This window comes from Choloepus didactylus, chromosome 9 (genome assembly GCF_015220235.1).
Source record: "Choloepus didactylus isolate mChoDid1 chromosome 9, mChoDid1.pri, whole genome shotgun sequence".
In the NCBI taxonomy this organism is placed as follows: domain Eukaryota; kingdom Metazoa; phylum Chordata; class Mammalia; order Pilosa; family Megalonychidae; genus Choloepus; species Choloepus didactylus.
In genome coordinates, this window is record NC_051315.1 from 71,351,582 (window position 1) to 71,376,819 (window position 25,238).

At 35.6% G+C, this 25,238-nt stretch overlaps 1 long non-coding RNA gene across 1 annotated transcript; it reads right to left on the reverse strand.

Moving 5' to 3' along the window:
* Positions 1–8,013: 8,013 nt before the first annotated feature.
* Positions 8,014–24,908, reverse strand: LOC119544977. Its single transcript, XR_005218989.1, has 3 exons — positions 24,893–24,908; positions 11,124–11,266; positions 8,014–8,189 (listed from the first exon to the last, which is right to left on the reverse strand). It is a non-coding gene; the product is annotated as an uncharacterized LOC119544977 (long non-coding RNA).
* Positions 24,909–25,238: the final 330 nt, after the last annotated feature.

Consider the following 25,238-nt stretch of genomic DNA (forward strand, 5'->3'; position numbering starts at 1 on the left):
GAAACTGTAAAATGAAAAAATAAAACAGCTTTTTAGGCTATTTCCACAAAAAACGGGGGGAAATCATCAGGACTAGTTTGATCTGATGCTCCAAAGATGGGGGGTTCATCATCCTACAATGGAAATCACGTTAACAGGCAAACACGAACAAAGGAGCGATTGAAATTGAACAAAACCTCATGAAGAATGAAGAAATTGGGAGTCCAAAAGTCAAAGGTCTTCCCTAAAGACAGGGTCCCTTTGCTTCCCAACACCCCCCACCCCACCCCGCTCTGCATTTCCCCATAATAAAGGGCTGTTCTTAGACTTGCTCACTGCCTTTGCTTCTCTCGCTCCACCTCCTTCCCCTGAACCTTGGACTGACCTTCCTCTTAAAGGAGAGAACATTTAGTTCCCCAGAATCTCTCTCAACCTAGGTCTGTAAACCAGAAATTCTCCAGAAACTTCTCTTTTGGCTTAGAGACTTCGCATATTTGAAAATTCCATTGTTTGCTAAGAGAACTATTTGAAGTCTCAAAATTCAGAAAGAGTACAGATGCTTGGAGACAGGTGGAATATTTGCTGCATTCTGTGACACCAACCTCCCTACCTTTTATAAACCCCGTGCAGTCAAATATCCAATGGAAACTGAAAAAGTAGAGCTTAATATGTTAAATAATGCTAACCCAAGACCCTTTAGATGCAGCCTGGGCCAAAATGAAAACTTTTTCCTAATGAGAAAAGCCATATCCTTCAAGTAACAAGGGCTGTTTTCAAAAAGCTAGAGGACAAGCACTGCTAAACTGACCATCAAGGACAGCTGTACAAGTTAGCAGTGAAATAATTAGATTTCCACACTGCTGCCATTTGATATGAGGTGCCCAGACAAGGTCTCAGAGGCAGTGGTACAAGGGTCGATAACAGAAGATACAATGAGAAAAAAAAAATAGTGTGAATGGAATGAGTAATGCAGAATGGAATTAAGATTCTACACTTGCTTACCAAAGATTTATACAACTCCAAAAAGACCAAACCTAAATAAAGTAAGGCCTGGAATGCTGGAAAGCTTTCAGAGAAGGAACATGTGTGAGGCTGCCAAATGGGTCATTGTTTCTAAAAATGATGTGTCCCAAGATGACAGCAAACTTGTTTTTCAGACGACTGGCATTCATTTATGTGATTGCACCAGCACTTCCCTCTTCCTTGATTTGTCCAGAATGTGTTCTGTTCTGTCGAGGCTGGAGAGGAATCCATGTGTGCTGCCAAACTGAAGACTATGGCTGTTTGGAGAGTTTCATTTTTCATGAATATCATTTTCATTTGATAAATGTTACTATAATGTTTAGGGAAGGAAGAAGAAACAGGTCAGATTGAGCGTTTCATTCAGCTGTCAGTTCAGGAACCTTGGAACTTAGGCTGTAAATAGCTGCTTGGTAATGAGCATGTTCAATTTAAATTTGCATGACCAATTTATTATTTGTATATTTTAAGTTATTATTCCTCATGATTATTCCTGAAAAGGAAGGTTTTCCAATTGCCTTTGCCTTTGATAAGCATTTGTTAGATTTTGTTTTGTTTCAGTTTGGTTTCTGTTTGCTCTGTCAGTAATTGTTGGAAATGGTTTGGTGTAGAGCTACTCAAGATTTTTCAAAGACAGAGCTCTGGAAAATGTACATGTTGTCTTCCCCTATGTCCTTACAGCCCCCTTACCCTCACCCCAGCCAGCTGCCTTTCTGTGTCTCTGTCTTAAAGGCTTCGCCACTGACACAGAGCTAAGAGTCATCCTTACTGTCTCCATTTCCCCCCTATATGCAATCAGTCACCAAATCTTGACAGTTCTTTGAGATGTCTTCAAAGTCTGGTGCTTCTCCTTTCTCATCATCTCTCTTCTAGGCTACTGAAATACTTTCTCCTTGGTCTTCCTGGTGATTCTGCCCCTTCCTCCACCCCCATCGCCTTCCATCCTGGGCAATACCAATGTATTTCTCTGCTGGTCCCTAACTGCCTGCCGGGTAAACTCCAGACTCACTAGTGTGGCCCCAAGGTCACTTCTTATCTGTACCCAGCTTCTCTTTCCAGCCTCATCTCCTGCCACATCCTTCTTCCATGCTCTCTGCTTCTAGTCACTAATCATCTCGCTAGTCTCTAAAATTCTATTCCTTTTATTACTCTAAACACGCAGACCCTGAGACTTGAAAGCCTTTTCTCACTCTCTCTGCCAGGCAATTGTTAGCCAAGACCCATCTCAAATATCTCTTTACTATGACACCTTTCCCTGTAATACCAGGCAGAGTGTGCCACGCCTGGGGTCTGCTGAAACTTACAGCATGTGTCATGTTTTGTTAGAATCACCTCTCTAAGTGGCTGTTGCACTCAAAATTCTCTGAGCTCTGTGATGGTAAAAAGTATGTTTTATTCATCCTCCATCTTCACCTCCAAGCACAGGACCTGGCACAAAGCAGGTGCTCAGAAAGTTTGTTTACCAAATGATTTTGCAAGGCAGGCATTTCAGATTCCCAGCCTTCCATCAGCATTTGCCAAGAAAACCCTACACGCAGCCAATGATTTTTAACAGCAAGGAAATTCTGCATAAAATCAACAAATGGAGCTAAAATAGCAAGACCATGAATAGGAATATGCTCTGCTAAAATCCATATATCCATCCATCCATATATTCATTGAACACGTATATGCTGAACATCATTCAGTGTCAGGAACTGTGCTAGGTATGTCAGCTACAACAGCTGTGGGTAAAGATTAACTAGCATTTATAGTCATACCTCGAAACTCAGACAATTCTACCAGCAATATTCTCTGGGGAAAGAAGGTATAGATTATGTATGTGTGTATATCATAGATATACATATATTCAGAATGATATTCAAAATATTTTACTATCAGCATGGTACAGGCACTGACCAACCAGATGAATAAATTTCTTTTACCCTAAAATCCTTCTCCACAGCAACAAAAAAACTATACTGGTCTGATGCAGGAAAAGGTAGACAAAAGAGGAATAAGATAATCTAACCAGCAAGCCTGGGATCCAGAGTGCAACTTTAAAGAGAGATTTTAATTCTCTACATCTTTATTTCTTCTGAACCTCAGAGGGAAAAGAATCAGAAATGAATCAGAGACTGACACATCTTATTTTTCATTGTTTGAGTATCCATCTATCATTGGTACCCATTTTCTAGAGACTTTCCATTTCTATGCCCAGGAACATGGCACTACTTCAGAAAAAGTGCCTTTTTGTGAAAAGCAGGGCTGTGGTCAACCAAGGGAGATGATAAACCCAACCCTTACCAGCAGAGCTGATAATGATCAGTCAGTTGCATGGTATTTCACAGCTGATACCTCTTCCAACAACAAAAAAGGGAAAAAAATGATATTAATTGCAAAAGTTTCACAGATGTCTACAGCAGTTGACCAGAGCTCCTGGGTTATTGCTTGTCAGATTATTAATGGGTTTGGCTAACCATGACAGTCATTACTTTTCCCCCTCCTGTGAGCTACTTTCTGTGTAATTTATGCATAGGTTTTGCCAAGATTTGACAACTTTCAGGATATTAACATAAAATTCAACTGCAGAGCTGAACAATGGGTAGCTTTAAAATTAGCCGTGGTGAAAACCAATCAAACAGAATGGCTTTTCCTTTGCATTGCTCCTAAGTTTCTTATTGTTGTCTTCATCTCTGTATATAAGAGTTCATGTCTCAGACAATTCTGCACAGATAGAGGAATGGCTGAGAGAGGTGTGATGTCTTATGACCTTGAAGAAGGGGCTCATTGTAACCCAGGCAAACCCAGGCCAGATAAGATGCCTGACAATGGCTTAAAAGAACCAAAATTTACTAAAGCACACCCACATTTTGAAGCTCATCTGAGAGAACTTTTCCTGTTCCATCTCCCGGTTCCACACAGCTTGCTCAGTGAATGCCATTACAGAATGCGATGTGTGTGTTAATAAGCCAGGACATCTGGTAACCAGCTTTTTTTCTGATTCATTAACTGACTTGGCTTCTGTGGCCAGAGGGGATGAGATAAGAAACTGGAAGGTTTTGCTTTTAGCAAATGGGCACTTGATGTATGCTTTGCTTCTCTGGTCTTGCCTCAACATTTAAACTTTACTCCAAGGTTAGCATTTAAATGGAAGCAACCCTTGCTAAGCAGGATCTTGTCCTGTACAGAAAACAAAAAGTACTTAAATTAGTCTATATAGTCTGAGAATGCAGGGAAGGAAAGCATTCTTAGAAACCCTGTAGCCTAGACCCTGTTTTAAAGTAGAGAATGAGAGGTGCAAAGGACTTGCCTAGGATCACACAAGTATAGTCGTAGCAATGCAGGGACCGGACTCCAGTCCTCTATCCTGTCCTCTTTCCACCTCAACAAATTGCTTTAACTAAATTTTGTTTTCTCATTTGTCTTACCATTACTAGGTCACCAAATATTGCCTGCTTTCTACCTCCTGTTCATACGCCTTTTAGAACAGACTGCAGTGCTGACATTTGTCCTCCTGACTCCCCTAATAAGAGATTAGGCACCCATTCAGGCATTACAAAGGTACTTAGGGATAGTCAATTTAAACTTTTGAAGAATGGACAACTTCAATCCAGGCTGTGAACCAACCTAGGGAATAGAATTAGCCAACAAGAATACAATGAGAAAACTCAAATGGAAAATAGAACAAGGTTATGAAACCTTCTCAACATTGAAGATGTTTGAATTTTTTAAAATACTGTTACCCCATCAAAAAGTATTTTTTTAAAATCTTCTTATTGAAGTAAATCAGATCCAAATGCTCAGAGAGTGATTGAGTAAAAGAAGTCTGACTTGACGGTACAAGTTGAGGGATGAAATGGACAATGAAGTTTCCATATGTTGGTTTTATGCAGTAATTAGAAACTGTCACACACCGTTTCACTTTTTCATTTCCTTGGGCTTATTTGCATGTTGGAACTTCCTTTGATGCAGAATGGAGAGCATGAATCTGGCACCCAGTTGAAATCAGGAGCAGTGACTCATGGGCATCCCACGAGGCAGGAAGGAAGCCAGAGGCAGGTACAGTCAAGGTGGAGAGTGCAGGGCTAAGCAGCCAAGCTGTGCAGCTGCCCTGGACCTGGTTTGCCTGGCGCTGCCTCCTGCCTGGGTTGAAACACTGACCAAGCCCTTAAGTTGGTCATTGTGGAGCACTTTGGCTGCGCTAAGCTGATCTCTCTAAAAGCTCTTTCGTTACATTCCAAGTCTTTCCTTTTCTGTTTGCATGAGCCGGACTTGAAGTCAGGTACTTTATATCCCAATTGCCCAGGCACAAGGTGGTTCTGTGGAAGTCTTAGCAAATCTAAATAAGTGATCCTCTCATGTCTGGAACCTTATATAAGATTTTGTCTATCTTCTTCTAGAAATCCCCTGCATTGTAAAAAAAAAAAAAAAAAAGTAGGCCAATCCAATCAGTTCCCATTTAATAAGGATCGTGACAAGGAGATGAAAACTCTAGAAGTCTTTTTAATGTCAATTGTGTTATTAAAATCTGCTTTCTCTACTGAGCTGTTTACTAATGAACTGAGAAATTCCAGAAAGCTAAAAGTTGAAAGAAATTTCATTTGTCCACGATGTATTATCTAAGGGAATGACTATTCAACTGAACACTTAAATGACCTGGAACTATAAGAAGAAATGAAATACCTGGGCATGGTATGATATATAACACAATAAAAGAATTTCCAAAAGCCACATTTTTGTCAGAAATAAGTTTCTTTAGAAATTCAAAATGTCGTCTTAATTAAATTGTTCAAATAACTTAATCTTTTAAAAATATAGATGAGCACAAAGAAAAACTAAAAGAGAAATTCTGATTAACACCACCCCCAAAAGAAGGCATTATTACTATTTTGATGTTTGTCCTTTGACCTTTTGAATAAGATGATACAAAAGTATGTTATGTATATAAAATTTTCACAAAAAAATGAATTCAAAGTGGGCTTAGTATAATGTTTTTTCCACTTAAGATATATCACAAACACCTTTTCCCTGACAAATGTTTGTACTATATCATTTTGATGGCTGCATAGTGCTCTATCATAATAGTATTCACTAATTTATTTAGTCAATCTGCTATTTTTTTGGACTTCTACCTTGTTTTGAAATTTTTCCTATTATAATCAATGTGACGATCATGGTTATATATCCGTCTTTGGCATGTATTTTTGTCCTTGGGATATATTTTCAGAAGTGTAAGTGCTTAGTAAAAGGCTTTGCCCATTTTCAAGGCTTTTGACACATATTGCCAATTGCCTTCCAGAAAAGTCGTATTAATTTAGAATCCCACCAGCCGCGTGTGAGGCGCTTGTTTCCGTATGCCTGCCAACTCTCAGTGTTATGGTTCTTTTTAATCTTTGCTAATCTAAGGAGTGAAAAATGGTGTCTCTTTGTTGTTCTAATTAATTCATTCTTGAAACCGTTTTGAAGATAGAATGGCACCCACTTGCTTCTTAACACAACTGTCTGTGTCAGTAGTTTCGCCTAGAATTCATTTATTCTATCAGGCTGCTTGATTTCCTAGGAAAATACAGAACTTTTTAAATAATGGGTAGAAGCTGTCTTGTTCCTTATATCTGAGAAAATGCAAAAGACAGACTGAAATTTTAAAACCACACTTCAGTCAGTGTTGAGGGAGACTCGAGTGAAATGACAGGAAGAAAATGTTCTTGGTCAGCGCAGTGGAAGGCATTGGCTACGGCACAACTGCTGGAGGAGACTGTATTGGTATCTGTAACATGTTGATGTGTGAAGTGAAAAAATGAATCCTATTCCTCAGGAGAGTCCTGCATATGTCAAGTATATTGTCTCATTAAGCCAATCCATTTATCAACCCACTGAATGCCAATTAAATTGCACAGGATGGTGCAGGTATATGGTGGGCTGTTGGTGCCAAACTTTATTACAGCTGAGCTTTTCTGGCTCAGTGTGTTCCATCCAGCAAAATGGCAGGCATATCAAAGCCAAATTAAATGTTCTTGAAATAATGCCTTTAAAGAGGAGGAAATGCCACACAGCCTGGCAGAAGAGAATGTGAAACGTAATGTCAGTTCTTAGTGTACTTTTAATTCCAATGAAGACGTCAAGGCTCAGATCCAGCCAGTGCCAAATGTCTTCACAGCGTGCAAATTAGATCAGTGTAATTTTATCAGGAGGATGATCAGCCTCTGCTGTAGTTATGGCTGAATTCACTGCTTCACTGAGGGCTGGGCTGAGGACCCTGGGGCCCAGCTGAGCTCTTGTTGCCATCCTTGGAAAGAGAGAGAAACGGATTTAATGTATTGCTCTTTTAATGCCACTGTTGAAAGTCAGTCCCACCTCTCAGAGATATTGCTAAATGAGCATGTAGCTTAGATTAGAATGCATTTGTTTGGAATTTTAAAAATCTGGCTAGTGAAAATTAAACCCCAAGTAAGTAAATGAGACACTAAGCCAGTTGCCAAGGAGGATATTATAAGCAGAACAACTTTATATTTGTGACTAAACGTGAAATTTTTATGAAGACATATAGACGTTGGTATTAAATACTTAAAGTATTCAATTTCCATACATGTGTGGAAATATCTATAATCTAATAGATTAATATCATGATAAATATTGAGACAATAAAAAGAAATAAATTGCTGATACACAATAAAGAATACTGAAAATCTCTAAGTAAATAATAGAAGCCCAATAAGAATGTTGTAGTTAATTTTCAGTGATTAATTTCCAGTGTTACAATTAGAAAGTAAAAATTAAATCTAATGACCAAAAGAAAAGTATAAGGAAATGGAACAAGATCAGTATCTTGGGAATGAAATGATAAGTGATCTTACTTATGGGCTAATATTTGGAATAAATTAAGATAAACCAATTGTATACTAGAGTTCACTTATCACCATGAAATTGTTGCCCATTTTGAAATTGTTTTTCAATGCAGCACTGATAAAAACACTCCTTAAATGTTATTTTAATTTAAAAACTGATTTTTCTTTTCCTTTTTACTTACAGTTTTCTACCACTGCCATAGTATTAGGATTCCTCTTTGAATCTGCTGCTGGATTCTTAGTGAAGACAAAGCAGAATTCCCAAGACTTGGGTGAACTCCCAAGACCAGTTAGAGAATTCTCATAGCACTTCCTGTTTGAAGAAGTTGTGGTTTATTTCAGCCTCTTCAAACCGCTTACATTCTGCTAATTCCATAAGAAAGGGCTTTGTTTTAACTCTTATTTGCATAATATTTTCAAATGTTTATTACATCATCTTTATAAAATATATTAAAATGCTAACATATGTAGAGGAAAATAAAAATTACACATAATCCACCATCCAGACATAACTTCCAATATTTTGACATACATTTTTCTAGTATCGAGTGGATATATACCTGATTTTTTTTCAAATTGGAATCCTATTGTTTATATAGTTTTGTCTCCAGCTCTTATTATATCACGAGCATTTTCTAAGTCATTAAACAGTCTTAAAAATGATTTCAATGTTAGAGGATACTCTATTGTGTGTAATATTCCCACTTAGCAGATATTTGTGTCAGTATTTAGCTATTTAACTACTTTCACATTGAACATTCTTACCAATAAACCTTTGTCCATATCTAATTAATTTCTTTGGACAGGTCCCTAGGAAATGCAATTACTGAATCAAATATATAAATTTTCAAGATCCTCATTACCATCAGGCTACTTTCCAGAAAAACAATACAAAATCAATTTACAAAATTGATTCATCTTTATATTCTAACAGCAATATTATGACTTCTACATTTCAAACTTTAAATGTCATAGAAATGGGATGAAGAGTAGTTCAAAACACTGTAATTAAACGATGTGAAATCTGACAGGAAGACTACAGCTGCTTTCCTTCTGTTGTTATGCACCACAAGAATGTACACTCTCAGTTACTGGAAAATAATTCAGTAGATTGATACAATTAGCTTAGAACATGTTAAAAGTCAATGAAAAATTGTTACCCCAAACCTTGAAGTGATTTTGACATTCTCCCAGGGTGTTTATTTGCTATAGACAAACCAGTAATTTACTAAAAGCTGGTGTTACTTTGAATTACTATTTGTTCCTGCATGTATATTCAGAATCATTTCAACCTTCTGCTGTAGAACTTCCTTTTATTTCCTATTTTAGCAAAAGGCACAAGACACAAGGCTATCTCTGGGGCTTGCCAGGAACCAGATGCCAAGCCTTGGAACATTCTCGTTGCAACATCTGGCCTTTTGGTGAGCTCTACAGGCAGTTGTACACTCAGCTTGGAACTGCCTCTGGGGATATCACATGGTCAAACGATCTACTGATATTTGGGCTGGCACTCTCTGAGGAAACATTTGTCTTTCTGTTTACTTTGAATATGTAGCAGATAAAATTAGAGCTATTAATTATGAGGAAAAATAATGTTTTCTGCACAACATAATTTGTTCTAAAATCTAAGGCTTTAATTGGTAGAGTTCATTCCAGCCTAGTCTCCAGCTGTTTGTTCCAGAGTCAGGAGAGACACTATGTCAGTTCTGGAAACATTTTGTACAGCTGCACCAAATTCATGAAAGGTGGCCTGGTTTGCATTCAGGAGTGGCTTAGATTACTGATCATAATTGAAAACAATATATATTGATACCTCTGAGACACTTCCTCAAAGATAAGTTTCCAAGTTCATTGTGTTAAGAATATTTCCTAAGCGTATGCAATGCTGTAACCCAATATAATATTACATTTCCTAAGTCGTTCAATTGCTAAGATCTGTTTTAATGTCTTTTTCAGTCAAGAGATTAAAATCTTTGTTCAAATAATACCAGTGATTTATTTAAGGTTATTTTTGAGTTAACATACAAAGTAATCCCAAATGTTTCCTGTATTTAATATACAAGATTAATCAAACACAAGAAAAAATGCAATGAAATTAATGTACTGCCTCCAATAAGACTTTCTACTTTTCAAGAGAAAGGAAAAAATGCACTTATGAATATTTTGCCTAGTGTGTGGAAAATAAGATCTAATGCCATGTCAAAATAGATGGATATCTTCAGAGAAATATTTTCCATGTCATTTTTAGAAATTGCTGAATTTTGGCTTCTTGATAAACTCTGTCTTGACATTACTATATAATTCATTTTCATTAATGATGGAAGAATTTGATTTTTCATACTTCTTTAAAAGTATATTTTATCATAAAAGTTTAAAAGCAGACATGTGTTTCCATTTATTTTCAGTGCTTAACTCTTCTTAGTATCTGTTTATAAAGAAAACATTTTAATATAATCTTTGAGCTAAAGTATTGAATAGGTAGTTAATATTTTCTACCATGGAATCAAATTGTGCACATCTAAAAATTTATTTCCTTGATGAAATCAGAGGAGCTTCCTATTACGTATCAATTGAATATATACCCACCTCTCAAAAGACGTAGAAAAAATCCCTGCTACCAGTACCATTTATATAGCCTATAGTACCTAGGCTATATAAATTATTACGATTGAGGATCACTGTGGTATCAGAATGTGGATAAGTGGTTCCTAAGTAAATCCAATGCAAAGGGAATCACTGATTGTGTATTGAAATTGTAGCAAATGGTCAAAGACATTCAGGTTTTGGTATTTCTATTTCATTACAAAGGGATATCTACACACCTCTCTCTCCCTCTCCCCCTCTCCCTCCCTCTCCCTCCCCTCCCTCTCCATCCCCCTGCCCCTCCCTCTCCTCTTCCTCCCTTCCCCCCTCCCTTTCTCCCTCTCCTTCTCCCTCATTTAACTCAGGACTTTGGAAACAACCAAATTAGCGAAAATGACATTGGTTAATATATCCTGTTTACCAAACCATCAACTGGAACAAAACTATACTAATTGTTGCATGAATCAGACAACTAAAAAAAAAAGAAGTTTTAGGATTCGCACTTAGTACCAACCTCAGATTTGTCAATGATATAGAAACTACTGAACCACTTAACTTTACCCCCTTTTACTTCAAACCTATCCTTTCTTTGGATTCTTAATATACACTTTCTCATTGGCCCTTTGTCCTTATAGACAGGGTCTCAAAACTTTTAGCCAAGATATTCTGCCCTTAGTTGGAGGACACAAAGTACAGTGATATTACTGGACATACCTGTTTGTTCTCACTGGCTGCACTGGTCGATGTATCAGGGCTAGTTTAACCTTTCTATACTTGTTGTTTCTGATTTTTATTCTGATGGCCCCTCTGTTCTCTATGCAGTCCAAACAAACTGGGAAAAACTTTTTATCCTGTTCCTAGATGAAAAACAAAACAAAACAAATGAATAAACAAAAAACCTCTTGGTAGGAAATCACTGACCTAAATGTGGATAGAACAATGATCTGTCTCCCTCTAGCCCTTTCACAGATGGTCCCACAGGCCATGCCTGCCACCCACTTGAAAGTGGTAATGACACCAGCATAGGAGCCTCCATCCAGTGCCTTAGACTGAAGTAAAAGGTACAGCTTGGGTATAGATAGGAGGTGGGAGCAGAGAGGGATACGTACGGGCAGGAGGCTTACCCAACTGGATGAGTGGCTATACTCTGAGAAAAAGAAAACAATAAATTTGCAGGCTCAAGATAGGGCCATGATAATCAGGCCTTGAATTTCAGGGATTAAGAAGGAATCATAGCTTTTTGTGTAGAGAATTGACATTTATACAGCTATATGCTGCCTGGAAGGGCCTTTATTTTTCTCTTCCTATACTCTTCTTTATCCCTTACCTCTTTTTTCTCTTCTCTTAAAACTCTCTCTTTAGGTAACACTAGCAAAAATGGTGGAGTAAGAATCTCTGAAAATTCTCTCTTCATAAAAACAAAAAGACAATTGGCAAAAATGGTCAGACTCAACTTTCCCAAAACTCTGAAATCAACAAAAGTGCTCAGCAATTAGAGGAGTGTTTGTTTAAGAAAATCAGCTGAATCTTGATAAGAACAGCAAGCTTTGTGGCATGTTAACTTGCCCTACTTCCACCCCCATTATCTAGCTCCATGGTAGCATTGAAAACTGATAGGCTATAATTGCAGTGAAAACCAGCAATCTGGCAGACACCGGAGGCTGCAGAACTGAGTTGGAGCATCTTCACTGTCCCATTCCCAGAGAATTACCATTATTTGAGCTGCTGATAGTTCTCTGGTAGATGCTACCCTTTTGGAAGTTATCTTTATTTGACCTTTGACTCAGAGACTGGCCAGCGTGAAAAGCCTTTTCTCTGGAGGCATTTGTTGAAATCAATTAGAGATGATTGTTTAAAATTGTGGCTGCCTGAAGCAGTGGATAATAGCTAGGGCAAACAATAGTCTAATTAAAGTGCTTAAAAGGAAAAATTGAGAAATGACATATTCATAGGGGCTTTGATAAGCTCCAACATATCACTGGTAAACTAGAACACTGTGCATGTGTCCAGAGCTGTGTGAATAATTCAGAAAAAATCTGAGAAGGCCCTAAACTCTTGCCTCTGGCTAACCTTGGGGCTCTGTACAAGCAGGATGTGAAAGCTAAGGCAGAATTGTAAACTGCATGGCTGAGTGTTGAGAGGTGCCCCCAACATGCAAACAGAGACCCCTTTCACAAGGGCTAAAAGACTTACTGGTTCTAGGCATTGAAGAAAATCTGTCTAATAATTAGCTGATCACTAAGCTAACCAAACAGATATTTCAGTGGTCACACATAACAAAGAATACAGATTTTACAGTGTAAGGTCAGAAAAGTCACTGAACTAACAAACAGTAACAAATGGCAGCATCAACAAACTCTGGTGATGGAAGAGACTCTGATTTCCAGAGTTGCTACATTATTTTAAATGACAAGTATTCAACAAAAATAAATTACAACACATGCAAGGAAATAAGAAAGCATGGACCGTACATAGGAAAAAAAGCAATCAATAGAAAATATCCTTTAAGAAGCCCACATATTGGACCAACTAGACAAACAACCAACTGAAATTAACTATTTTAATTATGCTCAAAGAATTAAAGTAAATCATATTTAAAGAACTAAAGGAAAGTATGAAAACTATGTCTCATTTTGAAAGATAGTGTTACTGGATATGGAACTCTTGGTTGAGAATCTTTTTATTTCAACACTTTGAATATGTTATCCCACTACCTTCTGGCCTCCATGGTTTCTGATGAGCTTTTAATCTTATCAATGATTGCTTATACAAGATGTCACAGTTCTCTTGCTGATTTGAAAAATCCTTTTTTGTCTTTGTATTTCAGCAATTTGATTCTGATGTGTTTAGATGTGGATCTCTTTGAGTTTATCCTAGTTGGCATTTTTTTAGTTTCTTGGATATGTAGATTAATGTGTTTCATCAAAGGTGAGAAAACTTCACCATTGTTTCTTCAAATATGCTTTCTGTCCCTTTCTCTCTTTCTTCTGCTTCCAGAACTCCCATTAGTTGTATGTTGGTGTGCTTGGTAGTATCCTGCAGGTCTTAGAGGTTAGGTTCATTTTCTTCATTCTTTTTGTATAATCCCTATTGACCTAACAAAACTTTGCCAAGTGTTTCTTCCGTCTGATCAAATCTTCTGGCTGTTGAGATCTAGTGAATTTTTTCAGTTCACCTATTATGTTTTTCATCTCCAGAATTTCTATTTGATTATTTTTATAATTTCTATTTCTATCTCTTTATCAACATTATCTATTCAGTGAGGAAAAAAATAGACTTATAACAAGTAAAAAGACTGAATTAGTAACAAATAAAACTTTCCATAAAGAAAGCACAGGGCCATATGCTATCATGGGCGAAACCCACCAAACCATTAAAGAAGAATAAATACTAACCCTTTGCAAACTCTTCTAAAAAATAAAGAGGAGGAAACACATCCAACTCATTCTATTGGACCAGTATTGCCTTGATACTGAAACCAGGCAAAAACATTGCAAAAAAAGAAAACTACAGACCCATATTCCTTATGAATATAGTTGAAAAATCCTCAACAAACTACTATCAAACTAAATCTAGCACCATATAATCCAACATTACCAAGTTGGATTTATCCCAGGAATGTAAGGTTGGTTTAAAACCTGAAAACCAATCAATGTAATACACCAAATAAGCAGAATAATGGACAAAAACCATATGATCATCTCCATAGTCATAGAAAAAGCATTTGGCAAAATCCAAGATCCTTTCCTGATAATAACACCCAATAAATTAGATATAGAAGAGAATTTTCTCAACCTGATAAAGCACATTCACAAAAATCCCATAGCTAACATCGTACTTAGTGGTGAAAGACTGAAAGTGTTCTCTCTAAGATAAGGCACAAGGCAAGAATGTCTGCTCATGCCACTTTTATTTGACATTGTATTGGAGATTCTAGCCAAGGCAATTAGACAAAACAAGAAATAAAAGACATCCAGGTTGGAATGGAAAGAGCAAAACTATCTCATTTGTATATGGCATGATCTTGTATACTGAAAACCCTAGGAAACCAAATAAAATCTATTAAAAATTCTTTTGGAGCTAATAAACGAGTTTAGCAAGATTGCAGGATACAAGATCAATATAAACACCAATTCTATTTATTTACAATAGCAATAAACAGGTCAAAAAATAAAATTCAAAGAACAATTCTATATAAAATAGCATAAAATTACTTAGGAATAAATTTAACAAAATAAGTGCAAGACTCAGACACTGAAAACAACAAAACATCATTGAAAGAAATTAAAGAGGACTTAAAGAAACTGAAAGGTACCCCATGTTTGTGGTTTGGAAAACTGAAGGTGACTGTGCTTTCCAAATTGATGTACAGATCCAATGCAAACCCTATTGAAATTCCAGCTGCCTTTGTTTTCAGAAATGGACAAGCTAACACTAAAATTCATGTGAAAATGCAAGGTACCCAAAATAGCCAAAATGATCATGCAAAGGAAGAACAAAGTTGGAGGACTCACACATCTTGATTTCAAAACTTATTACAAAACTACATTAGTCAGAATTGCACAGCACATACATTTACGGTCAATTGACTTTAACAAAGATGCCAAGACAATTCTTTGGGGAAAGCATAATCATTTGACAAATTCTCCTGGATTGAAGTTGGACCTCCTCTTCACTCCATATAAAAAAATTAGCTCAAAATGGATCATAGACCCTTAAATTAGCTAAAACTGTAAGTCTCATAGAAGAAATCATAGGTATATGTCCTTATGACTTTGGATTAGGCAATATTTTCTTAGATGTGACACTAAAAGCACAAGCAACAAAAGAATAAATAAATAAATTGGACTTCATCAATACTGAAAACTTTTGTACTTCAAATAGCACTATCAAGAAAGTGAAAAGAAAACACACAGAATGGGAGAAAATGTTTGCAAATCATATATCTAATAGAGGTCTAGTATCCAGAATATATAAGGAACTCCTACAACTCAAAAATTTAAAAAATAATGCAATTGAGAAAAGGGGAAAGGATTTAAATAGACATTTCAACAAAGACAATATGCAAATGAACACCAAGTACATGAAAAGAGCTCATCGTTAGGCTTCAGAGAAACTCAAATCAAAACTGCAATGTGATCACGTCACACCCACTAGCATGGCTATAATAAAAAACATGGACAACAACAAGAGTTGGCAACAATGTGGAGAAATTGGAACCATCATACATTGTTGCTGGGAATGTAAAATGGCACCACTACTTTGGAAAAAATTTTGGAAGTCATGTTAAACAGAGTTACCATTTGACCCAACAATTCCACTTCTAGGTGTATATCCAAGAGAATTAAAAACATATGGTCCACACAAAAACTTTTACACAAATATTCATGGCAACTTTATTCATAATAGCCAAAAAGTGGAACCAACCCTAATGCTTTATCTGATAAATGGATAAACAAAATGTGATATATCCAGATCGTGTAATATTATTCTGCCATAAAAATGAATGAAGTGCTGATACATGCTACAACATTGATGAAACTTGAAAACATGATGTTACGTGAAATAAACCAGATAGAAGAGGCATGTATTGTGCGATTCAGTGTATATCAAATGTCCAGAATAGGCAAATATATATGTGTGTGTGTGTGTGTGTATATATATATATAATCTATATGTACATATACATATACTCTATATGTATAGACACATAAAATCAATATATGTGTATGTATAGAAAGATATGTATAGATATTTACATATCTATCTATATAAATACATATAGATATGCACTGATACATAAAATCAATTAGTGGTTTTGAGGACCTGGAGGCAGGCGGAAATGGAGAGTGACTGCCAGTTTGTTCAGGGTTTCTTTTGGGGCTGGGACAATATCCTGGAATTAGTGGTAAAGAGTGTAAAACCTTGTGACTATACTAAAACACACTGAATTGTACACTTTAAAAGGGTGAATTTTATAATATGTGAATTAATTCTCAAAAAAAATTCTCTAAACCTCTCCACCTTCCCACCCCAGGCTAATGATCAAGGTCATGGTTAGTGGTAAAAAATGGTGTTCACACTGGTAGGGAAGGAATATTTTTACCTTCCTTTTCACCTATATCAAGCCTTTAGGTAGCCCATGTGCAGAGGCCAATCGTATCATATAATGCCCCACATCCTCTCCCAGTCCCCAAAACATCAAGATTTTATACAGCTAAAAAACTAGTATCAGGTTATTAAACACCATAGTGTGATGGAGCGAAAGTAAATTTTAAAAAGGCAAGAAAATATGTTGTGTATAAAAAAAAAGAAAACTTACCAGAATCTTCCTGAAAACTGGGCTGATAATGTCACTCCTGCTTTGAAAACCTCCACAGGCTCCCTGTTACTTTCAGAAAAGAAGCCACTTTCTTTATTATGATCTGCAAGGCATCTACAATTCTAGCCTAACGTCCTAGAATCATGCATGCACTCTTTATACTCCTGTCATAAAACTCTCAGTTTTCTGAAACTGCTAAGATCTTTCATGAACATTTTATCTCAAACTGCTAAGTGGGGTATCTCTACTTGATTTGCATTAGAGTAATTTTTTATCTTTCTCTTCTTAAAATGCCCAAATTGCTCAGTGGTACTATATATAACTCAACTAATGAAATGTAGATCTGTCTCGTTTGATAGAACGATCTTTATAGGCCTTGCCAGACATTAAATGTCACCATTCTATATAGTAATTTGTGTTAAGAAATACTATTGAAAACTTAGGAAAAGGACAAAAGGACTGTTTTCAATATTACACAGAAGTATTTTCTATAGTATCACTCAAGGATTACTTAATTACCTAGGGGAATGGACCTTTGTATGTTTGACTATTTATTATTGATGAAGGCCTAGACTCTTTGAAGTTCCATGTTAAGATGTAGATTTTTATTTGGTAGATGCAAATGAATTCTTGGTAGAAAAGTTAACCCAAACTATATCTATCGACTATAGATTATCAAGCTGTTTTATATAATACAGCAATCTTATTACAGCTTTCTTTCTTCATTGCCTATAAATATTCAGATTCTCAAATAATCTTTGAACCAATTTTGTCATCCTGTTGGTTCCCTCATTAGTAAGTCCAATAAATCTTTGACATACTTATTCTTTATTTGTATGAGATTTATGTTATTACATTTTGCAGTTTATCTTAAGTATTAAACTAAATTGTCCAATTTTCAGAAATCATTCCAAGGCTTGCCTCATAATTAAATTGTCTCAACTCCAAAATTTTTTCAGAATAAAACAATCTACATTTGAAGAAAATGAGACTTCTATATTTGAAAACAACCTACTTTCTCCTGGCCTAATGCATTAAGTATGAGTGATAAGCAGAGAGCCTTCCAGGCGTATGCATCTGTTTCTTCAGAGTAATGTAAATGTGATGTCCTATTTTCACCCACACACAGATCCTTGAAGAGATATTGTTTATTAAGGGAAGAAATAAAGGACTCCAATTTCACTGATGTAATAGCAAATCTGATTGATGGAATCCATGTGACTTATTCATTTGCCTTAATTGAATGCCTAATCATGATTCACAGATGTTAGATGTTAAGATTGTTTCTCTAAATGTGGGCATGTAATATGTAAACTTTTTAATCTATTTCTTCTTTCTTTGGAGATTTAAATTATTAGCCACTTTGTTGTCCACTTAAATAGTGCCATAACCTACAACTACTTCTTATCCATCAAATGTTAACAAAAAAAAAAATGTGTTTTGAATAAAAGTTACTAATACAGAAAAATGCTAAAATGATAGAATAACCAAAAAGAAAATGCAGCTTGAATTTTTAGCATAACTATGAAGCACATAGGGTTACCATAGAGCTAGTTAGGCCTAAATTCAAAAGATATTCTAGTCCTTGTCTTTATGATTTTGGTGCAGTATTCCTGATACACTTATTCCTGATTTTATGAGTATTTTTAAAATTCTTCTGTTTTTTAATTACCTGTATTTTCACCTTTTTTTGTATCATATTTCTGTAAAACACCACTAATATCCTACTTCCTAAGGTTCTCTGAGTTTTAGGGGTTTGCTTATTTTTGTAATTTATTTAAGCCTATAAATCAGAATTAAACAAATACTCTTCAAGTGGAAATTTTAAATTTTTCATGGAAAGTAACTGCTATTTTTATTCCACAATGTAATTAATGAGTCAAATAGTAATTCTATTTTAATTGAATTTGCATATTTCAATAACTTTTGGGGAAACTGATCCTTTGATTTTTTTCATTCAGATAAAAAGCAAAAGTTTATGTGTATATAAAATTTTTCACTATGTTAATTGTCACAGTTGCAGTTTCTTGTGTTTCCCTAATGAATTACTTCCCTATTATGAAGAAATGATTGTCTCAAAGGACAATCATTTATTACACCTGAGCCTTCCTGGTCCCAATTGTACCACATGCTGCTTAATAATTTGCAATGATTTAGGAAGATTGCCATAACCACTCAATTACCTAAACAGCTTTGGATGCAAACTATAGCATGAGGCACATCCTTAGAACACATTTAGAACTGTCTTGCTAATTAAATAGAATTCCAGTGACTTCTGTGTTCTGAGACTCCAACAGACAGCAACACAACTAATTTGGAGGGATAAAAGTAGTCACTCATTTTCTTTGGCCCAACCAAGCAGATACACTGTAGCCATACAGTGGAAATGGAGAAGTAGAAAGAAATAGACTAAGATTTAAGAAATTCATTTCTAATACTTGCTCTGTCACTCTAGTATTTTATCCATGGGAAAAAATACTCTCTGATCTGCAGGTACCTCCTCTATATAGAATGTGAGCTATAGCTAATAATTTTTGGGCTATTTCCTAATCAATGACGTGTATCTATGTAACCTATTTTAAAGGTAGAAACTATTTTTGCAAAATGTTATCAGGGCATTTATGAAAAGTCTCAATAATTTATTTCTGTATAGCATTCTAAAGAAAAAGAAGAAAAATCATTCAAACACTATCATACAGGAAGACTAATTTAAAATTGTAATTGTCAAAAAAAAAATTAATTACTTCTGGGCCAATGATATAGAATTGCCAGGCAATGTACTTTAACTAACAGCAGCTCTTATTGCCAGAATCAACCTTCCTGTGGGGGAAATAGACACATGTCCATATGTCTACTTAATGAAATTTGAAGGACAAAGGGAATGTGGGTGAGTTCTTAAGACAAATTTTACTGAATTCATAATTATGCCTTACACTAGCCCTATATTATTAAGGTTTGGAATGAGCTCTTTCTGGATAAATTTTTAGACTATTGAAATTAAGTGGAATGTATTAAACAAACAGCATAGATTTCATTTTTTTTTTCAAATAAATTCATTCTCTTGGTACATAATTAAATATCCACATTTAAAGTGAACATTTTAACCTTTAACCTGTTGAAAATCTTGTAAATCTATTCAGTGTGTTACAGTCGTTATTTTTAAGTGAAGTAAATGAGTCTTAATTTACTTAGATTTAAAGTCCAGATGGATATGACTATATAATTCTCTTTGCATAGTACTAATGTGGTCCAATAGGAATTTGAAATGCTTTATGGTACTTCCTTTTAGAGTGCAAATCATAGGTTTTGGAGTTGGCCTATCAAGTTTTGGTCGCAGATAATTTCTAACTGATATCGGGTGAGCTAATTAGAGTGTCTGAGATATTTTTCTCCATCAGTAATAACAGGCATATGGGCCTCTCTGATGTGTAATACTATAAAGACACTTATTTTTAGTGTAATATCTATGCACATTCATTCAAATAAGTTATTATTCCCATCTCCATAGATATTCCTTAAGAACAAGCATAGCACTTGCCAATTTGATCAGGAATTTAGGAAGAGGATGTAGGAAGAATGGAAGGACAAGAGCAGAATTTTGCAGTTTTTCCAAATATGACAAGGCATCTCATCTCTTTAAAAACAAAAGCATTAGTAATATGACACTACATGTATGAGCTTTAAATGAGAATGTCATAGTGCTTTGAGTTTTTTCTTTATAATTTTCAAAATAGAAATAGCTTAGTTTACCGTTTTAAAGATATCTATCTTATAGGTTTGATGCATATTTTTCAAAACTTTTCTATGCCTAGATAAAGAAAAACAGTTTCCCCAAAGAATAGGATTTTATATATAAAATATTTTGAAATGTAACTTTTCACCTAACAATCTAAATTGAAGAACTCCCCATTTCAAATACAGATATACTACACATTTTGAATGATAGAATAGTGTTCTGTTGTATGGATGTATCACAATTTACTTAAGCAGGTCCAATTGTTTGACATTATCTTGATTATAAGAGTGAAATGTTGGAAGCTGTAATGGAATTCTCTGTACATAAATACTTGTGCACTTTGTCTGATTGAGTACTTAGATAAATTAGTCAACAAACAAGCCCAGTATTAAAACTTTTGATATATGGTGCTAAAAGCCAGTGTATTAGTTGCCTATTGATGTGTAAAATATCACCCCAAACTTAGTGACTTGAAATAACAGTAATCATCTATAATCTCCTATGGTTTCTGAGCGAGAAATTCAGACACAGTAGGAATGCCTGCCTCAGCTCCCCAGTGTCCGGATCTCAGGGGAAGACTTGAAGTCTAAGGCTTAGTCACTCACTCATATGTCTGGTGGTTGATGGTAGCTAGCAGCCGGGGGCGTACCTTCCTCACAAGATGCTGGCTAGGATTCGAGAACAAGCATCCCGAGGGGCAGACTGTGTGCGCTAGGTGAAACCATGTTGCCTTTTATGGTCTATCTTTGGAAGTTACGCAGCATCACTTCCGCTGCATTCTATTGGGTGCAGCGGTTACAAAGGCTTCCCCGTTTCAAGGGGAGGGCACATAGACCCACCTCTTAATAGAAAAGTGTGTGTCACTTTATAAAAATAGCACATGGTGTAAGTTATATATTCGTGCTGCCATCTTGGGAAGCACAGGCTGCAATAGCCAGTATTAGGGATGTTGACATGTATCACCAAAGTGACTTCAGTTTACAATTTACAATTTACTCTGTATTAATTGTATAAGATTTGAGTTATATTTTTGCCTATCTGATAACATGAAAAATGGTATTTCACTATTGTTTTAGTTTGTTTTTAAAAATAAATGTATCAAACATTATTTCACAAGTTTGCCATTTATATCTTTTTCGTGATTTTTATTTCACATAGCCTTTATGTTTCCATGGATGTACTCATCTGTTTAATAGTGATTTATAAAATATCTTTATATATTATATTAAGAAAATAACCTATTGTCAGTTTTTGGGAAACCATTTTTCCCAGCGTCATACCCTATCTTAGTGTGTTATCCAGTCTTTATAAACTTTTAAGTGTAGTTTCTAACTTATATGCCATGCTTAGAAATATCTTCCTTACTCTACGATTATAAAAAAATTTACCTTTAGTCTAATTTATTTTTTTAACAACTTAGCATCAAAATAAATTCCATATAGATTACAGACAGATCTAACATTTTCCCAGGTTTTTAGCTATTGAAATTTATTTGTTGAAATAGTCAAAATAACAACAAGTTTTACAATTAGTAAAATGCAAAGAAAACAGAGAAGGAATCCTGTGCTGATTATGCTCTGCTGAATAATCTATACTTGCTCTGTAGATTGGAAATGCTGCATTTATCACATTAATTTCCTCTTTTCCTTGGTTTCTTTCTGTATTCATCATTAATTTCTATCGCAATTCAATATAACATTTTAATTATCACAGTTTAAAAATACATTTTTATATCTGGAAAGTTCCCTTTTAATGAATGTGCTTTATAATTTGTGAAGCACTCTTCAATATTCAGTCCATAATGATACTTCCTCTGTGATGATCAGGCTCATGGCTTTAAGTACCTCCCATAGTGACAGTTCCTCTTTATCTCCAGCCCAGACCTCTTCTCTGAACTACAAACACAATTATCCACTGGAATTTGAACAGGCATCTTGTTTCAATAGGTCAGAATTGAACCCTTGAAATTTTTTTCTCTTTAACTCTGCTCCCTCTCCAGTTTTTCCATCCCAATCAACAACATTATACCAGCTACTCAGGTACACCAATATAAAGCAAATTTAACATCATGGTAGCCAATCTTTCTATCAGTGTAGTTGGTCTCTTCTACCTTATCAACTTAAATGGGAAATGTAACTCATGCGCAAATAAGGTGACAAAATGCATGCCTGCTTTAGCATGTGAAGAAGGGGCACTAAAAATGGTAAGTCAAGGAGCCTTGGTCCTGTGGAACATTTTAACAGTTTATTTGTGACTTTCATATCAGGAAGATCATGTCTTCAGCCTCTTTCTCAAGGCTATTGTTATTTTCCTCGTGGTTTCCAGGAGCTTAAATGTGCTAATAACTTTTACTGTGAACAAAGAGTGTAATACTATCATACTTCTGCATAAACATAACGCATATTTTTTTTGAAAACATTTGCTGTGTTTTTCTTGTTTTTAATAATTTAAGTAGATAGGTAATAGTGGTTTGAAAAAGTGAAGGATAAAAATAGTACTGAAAAAGAACAAAGCAAGTGGGGAGGAATTATAGACCTCGGTAAGCAGCAAAAGTTAACAATAACACATTAAAACAAGAGTAAGTTTTATTATTCACTTTTGTTAGATTAATGGTTTTAAAACATAGCAACTCTAATAAAACTGTAAAATCAGTGGAACAATATGAGATGGTTTTGAGCGTGACTCAAAAAAAGGCCACAAATGGAACAAATCATATTGCATAAATTACTATTTTGTGATAGATAATAAAGAAATCATTTTGCATCTGCTGACCATCCTTATATTATTTTGCAGAAATAGTCACAAATGGCAATACATTTTACAAATAGTAATATTCAAAGAAAACAGGATGGCATTCTGTGTTAATTGTTCTCCATTTGTCCTTCCAGAACCATTTTCTGTCCCTCACCATGTTGTGCTATGCTCCAGCAGGCTAACGTCTATGGAATGTATCACCTGAGTTCCCTTGGCCTCTTAACAATGGTTGGGCTCATCCAATGGAAGGGACAGGTAGATATCCAAGAGCAGGGGGAAAGAGAGAGAAACAGGGAAATTGAGAGAGAGAAAAATATAATATCAGGATGTTTATCTCTAACCCCCTCCACCCCAAAGTTTTGGTAATGAATACTTTTCCCCTACCTACAATCATAGCTCTCTCAGTTGTCTTTTTCTACTACTTAGCTCCCAACATCAGCAACAATGCCATGCTTTGGCCCCTTCAAGCTTACTGGTCATCATGGCTTTCCACACTTGCTATTTCTGGGCACCTCACGATTTCATGTTGGTTTTCTTAACTTTGCTACACCTCTTTAAATATTCCTCTTGTTTTGTTTTGTTTTGTTTTGTTTTTTTTAGTTTCCTAGGCTGCTAAAAGAAAATACCTTGAAATGAGTTGGGTTAAACAACGAGAATTTATGCACTTATGGTTTTAAGGCTGGGTGCAGACCAGCTACCCACAATCCTTGGCTCCTCTGTGACATGAAAAGGCACATGGCAGCATCTGCTGGTCTCTCCCTTCTCTTCCAGGTTTTGTTGATTTCTGCTTCTTGCTTCTATGGCCTTCTCTCTGTCCAAATTTCATTCTCTTATAAAGGACTCCAGTAATAGGATGACAACCCATCCTGACTGAGGTGGGCCACACATCAACTGAAGTAACGTCATCTAAAGATCCTACTTACAATGGGTTCACACCCACAGGAATGGATTAAATTCAAGAACATATTTTTCTGGGGTAAATACAGCTTCAAACCACCACTCTTCTCCTTATTAATATCTCTCCAGTCTTGGAGAGATATTAATTACTGGAATGATAGAAAAATAAGACACAGTCACTGTCCCTAGAGAAGCTTGGCTTATTCAGCAGAAAATTCATAAACATTTGAAAATGTCAAACAAAACAAGGTTTGGTAGAATGTATAAGAGAAACACTAACAAACAGCAAGTATAATTTGAAAACACAGAAGAAAAATGATGAAGTGGGCTAGCCAGAAAGACCTCATTGAGGATGAAGGACTTTAACTGGCTCTTGGAGGTTATAAATACTCCCCTTTATGACTCCACCACCAAATGTTTCCTATCTCTTTAGTCACACAGTTATTTTTTCCCCTCTTTAGATCCTTCATTCAATATCCTAAGGCCATTTATGGGCCACCTGAAGTAGTGTGTACACATGACCACTAAATTGATTTTCTTGACAGACCTACACCATTCTAGGTGCTTTCAGTGGCACAAAGATTCCTTTACTCCTCCACTTGATGCACATTTTGCCAATTCTGTGTCAGGCACTCAGGGAGGACAGCAGAGCTATATTTACAGATGTACAAACTCTAATCAAAGTCTTAAAAAATACATTGCTCACAAACCCATCTTAGAAAAACTTCTAGAAGATATATTTCAGCCAACCTAGAAATTGTTCAAAATCATTACCTCAAGAATGAAGAGCTTCTGGTATAAAAATACTCACAAGTCTTTCCACCCAGGTTTTACCACAAACTTCAAAGTCTGGGTTTAGTTCAGGGTGGAGTTGAATGTTATGAGGTGGAGTCATCATATTTTCAGCCTTTCATCTTGTGCACAAAAAGTTTCAAAGAACAATTAATTTCATGTTTTATTTATTTTTTTGAACAGACAATGCAGAAATATAGTTCAAAAATAAATTAAAAGGTATAGGTAGAAAGTCTGCCTCTTACATTGTTCACTAGTACTCACTCTAACCCAGCATCTTCATGGGTAATCAGTTTTATTTTCATTTATTTATCCTTCCTGAATTTGT